We start from the raw sequence: 9348 nt of genomic DNA, 5'->3' as shown, positions 1-9348 counted from the left end.
CTCGGTGCCCCGGATAGGCTGTGCCCTGTGACTGGGAGGGTGGCATTGCTGAGCAGTGAGAAGATGGGGCCCTGGGGTCTCACAGACCTGGGACTGATCAGTGACTCCACCACTTATGATGGCCTTGGGTACGTCCCGCCATCCCTTCAAGCCTCGGTTTCCTCATTTAATGAATCAAGGGAATAACTGGGGGCGGCATTTGTGCATGTTAAGTGAAATAACACGACATACCTAGTATGGGAACAGGCACCCAGTAGGAGGTCTAGGAGCTGTTATCACCATCCTCGTCACCGCCAACCTCACCATCAGACAACAGGCACCTGTAGAACCACGTTGTACTTTGGTGTGTGGCCCCAGGACCTCGCATTTGGGCACAAGTGTCCAGAGAACGTGCCTTGAATTAAACGGAGCTGAACTGAATCGAAGACCACCTTTGGTGCTGAGTGAGGTTCAGGGGGAATCTGGCTCGTGATTCAACCTCCAACCTGAGGAGGGATGTCTCTCGGAAGAAAACCCCACGTGCTCGGTAACAAGTCCCCAGATGGCAGGCTTCCTGCACAAGCTTCTCACCTGTGGGCCCTGACAAGCCCCATCTTTGACATCTACATGTGATACTTCGCACCGAATACCGGGAGCCTGGCAACAATGGGAAGGGGGAGCGGTCACGGTCACGAGGAGTGAACTCCCCAGGCCCCAGCACGGAGAGAGATCTGGAAGACGTGAGGTCTGCTGAAATCCTGAGCCTGCTTCACTGACTCCTATGCCCACCACACCGCAGTTGCTATGTAACAAATGTGTCAGTGGATTTAGGCAGAAGTCCCTGAACACAATGTCTGGTGGAGCCCTTGGAGGCCTGACTACAGCTCTCTGCAGCACTGAGGCACCCAGTGCTGGGGTTCAGCGGCTCAGAACGTGGCCCACAGGCAGACACCTCACAGCACAGAGAGCGGCCTCTGTGCTGAGCAGGTGCAGAGACGGCTTCTACCAACTCAGTGGCAAAGACCCCAGCTACTTCCGGGCGTTTTCGGGAAGGAAGGGGCCTCGTGTGCATCTCTGCCCACCAAGTACATTAAACCAGAGTGGCTGCTGAGAGGACAGCCCTCGTCCCTACCCCACACTCCCATTTCTGCCGATGGCTAGCCCACGTTTATCAAATGTCAATTTATTTACGTAATATGCCCCACCTAGTTTCTAAAAAGGATTTGAGGTGACATACGAGTATTATCAGTATTGTAATAGGGTTTTTCTTTTAATTTTTTTAGTGTTTATTTTTAAGAGAGAGAGAGAGAGAAAGAGAGACAGTGTGCAAGTGGGGGAGGGGCAGAGAGAGAGAGGGAGACACAGAGTTAGAAGCAGGCTCCAGGCTCTGAGCTGTCAGCACAGAGCCTGACATGGGACTTGAACCCACGAACCGCGAGATCATGACCTGAGCCGAAGTCAGACGCTTAACTGACTGAGCCACCCAGGTGCCCCTGTAATATGTTTTTTTTTTTTTTTAATTAAAATTATACACTGGGAACAGAAGAGGAAATCATCCCCCAAAATAACTTGGGGACAATATTTTAATTGTGATAGAATGTTAAGTGTCACCCTGAGTTTACAAGAGGAGACAGAAGAGCAAGGCCCTACAAGATTGCTATGATCACATCAAACTTTGTGTCAGTTATATTGACATGACCAGCTGGCCTGTGGAGAGACCCCACAACAAAAGAACAAACATCGAATCCATGAAGGCAGAGATCAAATCGGAGAGCTCGTTAACAGCGTTGGAACAGTTTTACTTTTATATACTGACTGTATTTCTCCTCTTCCGAAAATAATTTCAGCTCACATAAAACTAAAGAGAAGTTCAACAAACTCCAAAATCAGGAGGAGAGGAAACAGAGATGAAGATGTGCTAACTGTAAGAATGAACAGTGGCCTCCTGGGGGCAGAAATTATGTGTATTGCCTTGCTCCCCATAGTTGGATCTAACATAGCTCTGAATACCTACTTGGCACCTGTTATGTGTGAATTTTTGAATAAGCCAATGAATACTGTGATTGGGAGTGAGATTTGCCTTTGGGCTTCCTAGTAGCCAGAGCAAAAAGGGATACCGCCACCCCACAGATATTTTTGCATGAGTGCTGGCGTTGCAACCGTGGCTTTGTCTGAGGAAGCAAAAGAGAAAGTGTATCCTTAGTCCTCATAGCTCTAGATGCCTTTGCCCAAGTGCATACACGGTGAACCTTTCCGCCCCCATCCCCAGCACAGTGTCCTGCACAAAATGAATCCATTAATGAGATCAGTAAAAAAAAAAAAAAAAAAATTCTTCGATGCATCTAAAGTATAATCATTCCCACCTTTCTTATCCTGTACATGATTTATCTACCACCCTCTTTGCACCTTGAATAATGGAGGGAAAAAAAAAAACTTGTCAGGAGGCTTTTGAAAGTGATCGCGTTCCAGGCAGATTGCAGGGCTCGGGTGAAAGCGTGAACGGCGAAAAGCTGGACGATCTCTACGAACGTAGGGAAGTAGGCCAGCCGGGAGGTTTGAACACTGGACCTCAGAGTTTATCACTCTGTAGGCCACTGGCCGCCTTTGAACGTTTTGGACGAGAGTAAAATAATCAGGAATACGGTCTGAGTCGACAAGATGGTCTGGTAGCAGCGGGGCTGATAATTCAAAAGGAGAAGGAGGCAGTAGAACAGATAAACTTTATCACTCTAGTATAAGCAAGAAATCCAGGGCCTGGACCAGGGCAGGGACAGCAGAAATGACATCGAGGGGGATGAATGTGAACGACCTCTCAGAAATCGAGTCAACAAAGTTCCAGATTGTGAGGAGAGGGCAACAGAAGGAGGAGAGGAATCAAAGAAGCTTGGGGGAATGGTGGCCCCGGAACAGAAGAGGGAACAGCAGCAGGATGGGGTCCCAGAAGTTTGGTGGCTTTTCACAGTGTTTTCACATTCATTATCTCACTGATTTCATCTGCAAGTAGAGAGATCCGCCCTGAACATCAGCCTGAAAAATACTCTGCCCCAGCCCTGGAGCTGCCAAGTTTCAGTGACTAAATCTTTGCCTCGGATCCTGCCGGTGACAGCAGGGCACCCGCTTGAGGTGTCTTGCCCGTTCCGGGCAGCGTGGAGTCCTCGCAAGGACTGAGCCATCCTGTCCTGGTTCTGTGCCAGCAGCAGCTAAGAGCCAGGTAGCGAAGCACTCCGGCCTGCGACGCCTGCCAGGAACATGATGGGTGTGCCCCAGTGGGTGTGCCCCAGGGTTCAGCCAGAGTCTCCCGGAACATCTGGGCAGGGCGGGGAGGCAGGAACACATCCATCAGTTTCTTTAGCGACTCATCTTTCTTCCCACTGGGTAGCGGGCTTTGGCTTCGCCACTGACTCACTCCCAGGCCCAGGCAGTGGCTTCTCCCCCGGACAACAGGGCAGAGCACGGCTCACCTCCTGGAGGCAGAACCTCCAGGAGAGGCCTCCGCGTGTACCTGGCTGAGCCTCAGGGGGGTGGGTCCACCGATTTCATAAAGAGAACAAACACTGATCTAGTTGCTAAAACGTCAGCCCTGCGAGGGACTCTGGGCACGCCTAGTCCAGCCCCCATTTCCCAGCCAAGGTGCCTCCAGCCTGTAGCCTCCACTGTCCCCATGCTGTCCTTGCCATGAGTCCTCTGAGCGACCCCTCTTACCCCTCCTCACACACCGTCCCCAACTGACTTTCCAGGCCTCATCTCCCCCACTCCCCTCCTCTTCTCCGTCCTCGCCCACTCAACACCACACACGACCCCTGCCCCTAGAAGTCACCCCGACCTTGCCCAGATCCTGCAGGCGCGCCCCTGCGCTTGGGCACAGACTGTGTCCTCAGCCAGGAGTCCCCTTCCCTTCCTCCTCTGGCCCGTTGAATACCTACCTCTTCTGCTCCTAGACAGGTAATTAGCACTTCCTCTGGGTCCCTTCACGGGCTGTTTAGCATTTATCACTTGATATCACCAGTTTTTCTTTCGATGCCTGCCTCCTTCACTGGAAGCACACACATCTGTGTCTTATGGAGCCTTGTGTCCTCAAAGGCTGGCAGAGCTGGGTCCTGCTGACAGGTGGGGAGGGAAGAAGGAAAAGGCAGATGCTGCTAAGGCTCACAATCCAGGGAACAAGGACAGGTGCAGTCAGGTGTCTCCCCGCACCCTCCAATTCTCCCCAACATCTACTAGGTATTCAGTTCTTGCTTTCCTTCCAGAACCTCCTTCCGTACACCAAAGAAAACACAACTGTAGATCCACTCCCCACTTTGTAACCCAAAAGGTAACACTGCTCTAAACTTTTTTTTCCCACAAAGCCCTTTAAAACCCTTCCGAGTTTCTCATATGTATCCTGTCTCCATTTGAGTCTCCAACTTAAATATCCCAGAGACAAAAGAAACCACACACTGAATGTAAGTTAAAGCACACCGCCCCTTGCTTTTTCAAAAGACTGAGTTCCTGGGGAAACCATGTAAGCATCACATTGTCGTTAAACCCATCATATTTTCAGCGCATTGAGGGAGGGGTGTTGCTTAAAGATATCTGGAGTGATTCCTCTTATCAGTGATGGAATGATCAGTGAATAGTACACTACTGTTCAAACTATGTATTAGGTTCAGATCAACACCCCAGTTTGTCGGAACCCAGCACCACGCACGTAAGCGAGAACAAGCTTCCCCGTCTCGCTAGAAAAAGAGGTAGCATTTACAGCCAGAGTTTCTCCCACAGAAGCCCCCTCAAACCTGGCTGGCCCCACGGCCTGTGGGATCCCAGGGGCCGGATCCTGCAGGTACACGAGTACTTTCCGGGAATTGTAATAAGGTGAGCAGAAGCCGCTTCAATGATTTGAGCTCACAATGGCACCACCTAAGGACCCAAACTGTTGAAGGCTGTATATCAAGGGTCGATCAGTTTTAGCCACGGGCCCAGTCCAACCCACTGCCTGTTTTTGGAAGGCTTGCAACCTAAGAATGATTTTCGCATTTTTAAACGATCTCATAAAATCAAAAGAGAATAACATTTCACGAGAGGCGACGGTCATGTGAAATTTAAATGTCAGTGTCGCTAATAAAGTTGTATCTGAACACAGTCTGCTCTTCTGTTCCGGTACCATCCACGGCCACGATGGCAGAGTGGATCATTGAGACAGACACAGTACGGTTGCAAACCTCAAGGATCTACTCTCTGGGTCCCTTACAGAAAAAGTCTGCCCCAGCCCTGCTTGAAAGGACACGGCAAGACCCACAGCAGATGTCTAGATGAGATGGGCTTGTCTTTTAGGGTGTTGGGGTGTCTATAGCTGGCCAGGGAGGCCATGAGGTTCTTTTGAGCAGTGGATCAGATCAGATTGAAAGTGGTTGAGACTTTCATCCCTTTTGAAGAAAGGCATCATCATCATGAACCAGTGCTGACAGCTCCCTCATGGACATCAGAGGATCAAACTGACTTTTCCTAGCCAATTCCCATGTCATTCCTGGAGTTCAAGGTGAGCAGGTGAAGTCCAGCCAACTGCAAGGTCACATTACCCTCCTGCAGAACCGCAGGTGTCCACAAGGGGGCGGCAGCTCTCCTGTTTGCAGTTAGGCTGATGGCCTTCCCAAGTTAGGGGAGCAGCCCCAGAGACGTCTGTGCCTCGCCAGCCTCCACAGAACCTTCTCTCTAGACCGGTAGTCAAGAATGGGGCCTTCTTACCATGCAGGAACCACATAAGTGTCCAACCCCAGGCAGCCAGTCTGACATCTTGGTGGTTGATCATCAAACCTATTAGCCTTGAATATCAGCAATAAAAAACAAAGAAAGAAAGAAAACAACAAAACTGGTTGGGTGTCTCTCACTTGTCCTTGTCTGCCCCTGACTCCCTCTGCCATTCCAGTCAAGCACTCTGTGCCAGATTTTACCTATGGTCTCTCAGCTCTCAAACCGCCCTTGCGATGCTGGGGCTAGGGTTTCACGCACCGAAGTTCTGGTTTTTTCCAGATGATTCCATGTGAGGCTCTGCTAGGTGAAGATGGAGGAAGAAGGGATTTACCTCCTACAAGTCTGCCTCATTGGGCTCCCCTTCTGTCTGTGGCTCTGACTGAGGCCCCAGCAATGTTCCCTCACCCTGGTGATAGCAGTCCCTTCCCCCGATAGCAAGTGCAGCCCGCCCACGTCCTCCCCAACACCACACAGCGATCCTCCCAGTGTCCGCTTCAGAGACACTAACACCAGCTGGTCGTGTCCCATCTCCAGAGCTCTGAGCCCCAGGTCCACCAGGCCAATCCTCCAAGGTCCTAATTTTTATAAATTCCATCTTCCGCCCTTGGTCCCCCTAAGTCCTATGGGTGGTAGGGTCTCCTGTGATGGCTACATTTATTTATTTATCTATCCATTTATTTAATTTTATTTTGAGAGAACGCACACACATGCACAAGCAGAGGAGGGGCACAGAGAGGGAGAGAGAGGATCCCAAGCGGGCTCTGCACTGTCAGCACAGAGCCCGATGCGGGGCTCGATCTCACAAACGGTGAGATCATGACCTGAGCCAGAAACAAGTGTCCGAGGCTCAACCAACTGGGCCACCCAGGCGCCCCTTACTATGTTTATGAAAACCTAGTGTTCTCCTCCTGCCTTTTCAGCGACCTAATTGGCAATGTTATGCCTGGTTAACTATTCTTTATGTTAAATTCTCACTGTTTAAGTAACTAGGGCGGCTTCTGTTCCCCAACTGGACTCTAAGTGATACCCAACTTTTCTCAGGTCTAAAACTAACAAGAGATTCTTGGATTACGGATGCTCCTAGAGCCGACCTGGAAAATTAAGTCTATAAACGCCTCACGCGCACGTACAGGTAAAGACACTGGGCCACTCTACACTTGTGCCTGCTGGGAGGGGGGGTGGGGGAGGCGGCCTCTCACCCAGTCCCTCAACCCCACAGTCCAGACAAAGGAACGGGGAAAATGAAAGTACCCAGTGCCCCACAGTGGCCTGGTGAGAGAGAGCCGGACCCTTCGCAGATCTTCTCAATCGCGCCTGGTCTGGCAGAGAACAATCCTCAGACACAAATTCCTTCCAGACAGCAAGATGCCTGGGAAAAGAGGAGCCACGTGGGGCACAAGAGAAGGGAGCACAGCACGCCCTACCTGCTCAGAGCTGTTTAAAAATGCTTGAGGGCATTCAGGGACTCAGGAAAGTCCACCCTGCGAAGAAAGAAGACGCCTTCATGTTGGGAGCTGATTGTGCAGCCGATGGGATCCCAGTACAGATTATCTTCTAGTGGGAAAAACTCACCTTAAAAATTAAAATGCCTGGCGGCGGATTTGGACCCGTGCAGGGGGCAGAGCGGGACGAGAAGCGGGCGGGCACGTTGGAGGGAGAAAGAAGGTTGATGGTCCAACGTGTGTCTCTCTGCTCAACACGGAGCTGGACCCTGGGCGGACCAACAGCGCCTCCTCAGGACCCCCTGAATGACACAGAGTGCTGGCCACGGCGTTTAGAAAACAGAACCTCGTCCCCGTCGTCACCGGGAAGCACAGATTCGGCCCAGTTACTTTACTGGGATTCCCTTTAACAAAGTCTCTGCCCTCCTTTCCCAGAATGCCACGGACCCAGACCCGGCAGGACCCGGCCGTTGCCGTGACCTCGGGCGCCCCCTGGTGGCCAGAGCCTGAAAGGCACGAGGGTCGTATTCGCCGCCTCCACGCCCACCTGCGTGCACAGCCGTGTTGGAGACTTACTTTACCTACATCTTTCTGTCCTCTTTCCACATTCCTATGGGGCTAAGCCAAGGTCAGCACCCTCGTCCCCCTCTCTGATTTTTATATCCAGCTCTTTCTTCATGTGGCCGCTGCCCGGCTTGACCCGCCTCCGTCCCCTTTGAGTCGGAAGGCTGCCTGCTTAACCCAGTGAAGCCTTGGTTCCTCAAACTACCAGGCGTAGCTCTTGGAGGAAGTGACTGTGAGTATTGGAGGGGAGGGTGGGCCTGGGGAAGGGGGGGGGGGGTCTCTTCCAACTCTCAGACCACCTGGGTGTAGAGGCCCGGAGGAAGAAAACCAGCCCTAGGAACCAGGGCACGGAAACGAACTACTTTGGACAGATCGTTGCCGGCCACTCCTCCAGCTGACCTCAGGCTGCTGGATGCCAGGACCCCAGAAGCGAACTGGTCAACCGCGCTCGCCTCTTCTGGGGACCGCAGACCAGAGTTCGGAAGACGTGTGTGTCTGAGCAAACACAATCCGTGTCTAGCAGACGTAGATACGGATTCCTGCTTTCAAGAATTCACCTCGTTTCCTAATGAACTATAAGAACTCAGCTTCCTTGCTTTGGTCTCCTCCCCCCAAGAAACTTTGCGGGGGATGCAAATAGTTTTTGAGAACCTCTCTGCCCTCCCTCTGTCTACCCGCTTTTCCCTACCCGTCAACACCCAGGGTGCAAGCGTGAGGGGAGGTCGGATCGAGGCGGGGCGGGCATGGTCAGGACTGAAAAGGCAGGAATTACTAGGGGTGCATCTCCCAGCTCTCGTGCCAGGGTCCGCTGACAAGGGGATCTCTTGGAAACCGGGAGGCACATTCTCCTGAAGCCACCCGACTTCCCGGATGGCAAAGAGGAGGCCTCCGCACCATCCCACCCGACCCCCCTCCCCCCACATACACTTGCTCCCATGGACGACACAACTAACTGATCACCGCGGTCAGCTGAGTCGCCATTCCAGTTCCTGCTCCACAGCGAGCTCCAAACAGCCACTTCAAATCAATCGGGTTTGACAAATGAGATAAAACCTTTTTCTGGTCCTGCATTTTTTTTTTTAATTTTTTTTCAACGTTTATTTATTTTTTGGGACAGAGAGAGACAGAGCATGAATGGGGGAGGGGCAGAGAGAGAGGGAGACACAGAATCGGAAACAGGCTCCAGGCTCCGAGCCGTCGGCCCAGAGCCCGAAGCGGGGCTCGAACTCACGGACCTGGCTGAAGTCGGACGCTTAACTGACTACGCCACCCAGGCGCCCCTGGTCCTGCATATTTTAAAACATAAACATAAATATGCGATTTATTGTCATCTGGAACATTCATTCTTCCCCAGCTGCTTAACTCCGACCTTGTAAGCATTTCATAGCCCTCCCCGCCTTTTGAAAACTCGAGCATCTTAGTCCCTTCAGTATGTTCTTGAACATGATCTCTCACCTCAGGGCCTTTGCACTTACTTCCCTTCTGCCCGTCTTGCTCATTTCCTGGACACCTTCCTGCCTCATGTCTCCACTTCTTTGGGTTTCTGTTCAGTCACTGCTTTATCAGAGAAGGTGTCCCTGGCCCCTCTCTAGATAAACAAACACCCTCTGCTTCCAGCCTCACTCGGCGTCTGCTG

The 9348-nt window shown here is 51.8% G+C and overlaps 1 long non-coding RNA gene across 1 annotated transcript; it reads right to left on the bottom strand.

Moving 5' to 3' along the window:
* Positions 1 to 1762: 1762 nt before the first annotated feature.
* LOC122475697 lies at positions 1763 to 6429 on the bottom strand. Its single transcript, XR_006295283.1, has 2 exons — positions 3903 to 6429; positions 1763 to 3286 (listed from the first exon to the last, which is right to left on the bottom strand). It is a non-coding gene; the product is annotated as an uncharacterized LOC122475697 (long non-coding RNA).
* Between the last annotated feature and the right edge of the window lie 2919 nt (positions 6430 to 9348).

Source organism: Prionailurus bengalensis, chromosome E4 (genome assembly GCF_016509475.1).
Source record: "Prionailurus bengalensis isolate Pbe53 chromosome E4, Fcat_Pben_1.1_paternal_pri, whole genome shotgun sequence".
In the NCBI taxonomy this organism is placed as follows: Eukaryota; Metazoa; Chordata; class Mammalia; order Carnivora; family Felidae; genus Prionailurus; species Prionailurus bengalensis.
The sequence above is the reverse complement of the archived record's forward strand: the minus strand, read 5'-3'. Positions and strand labels throughout refer to the sequence as shown.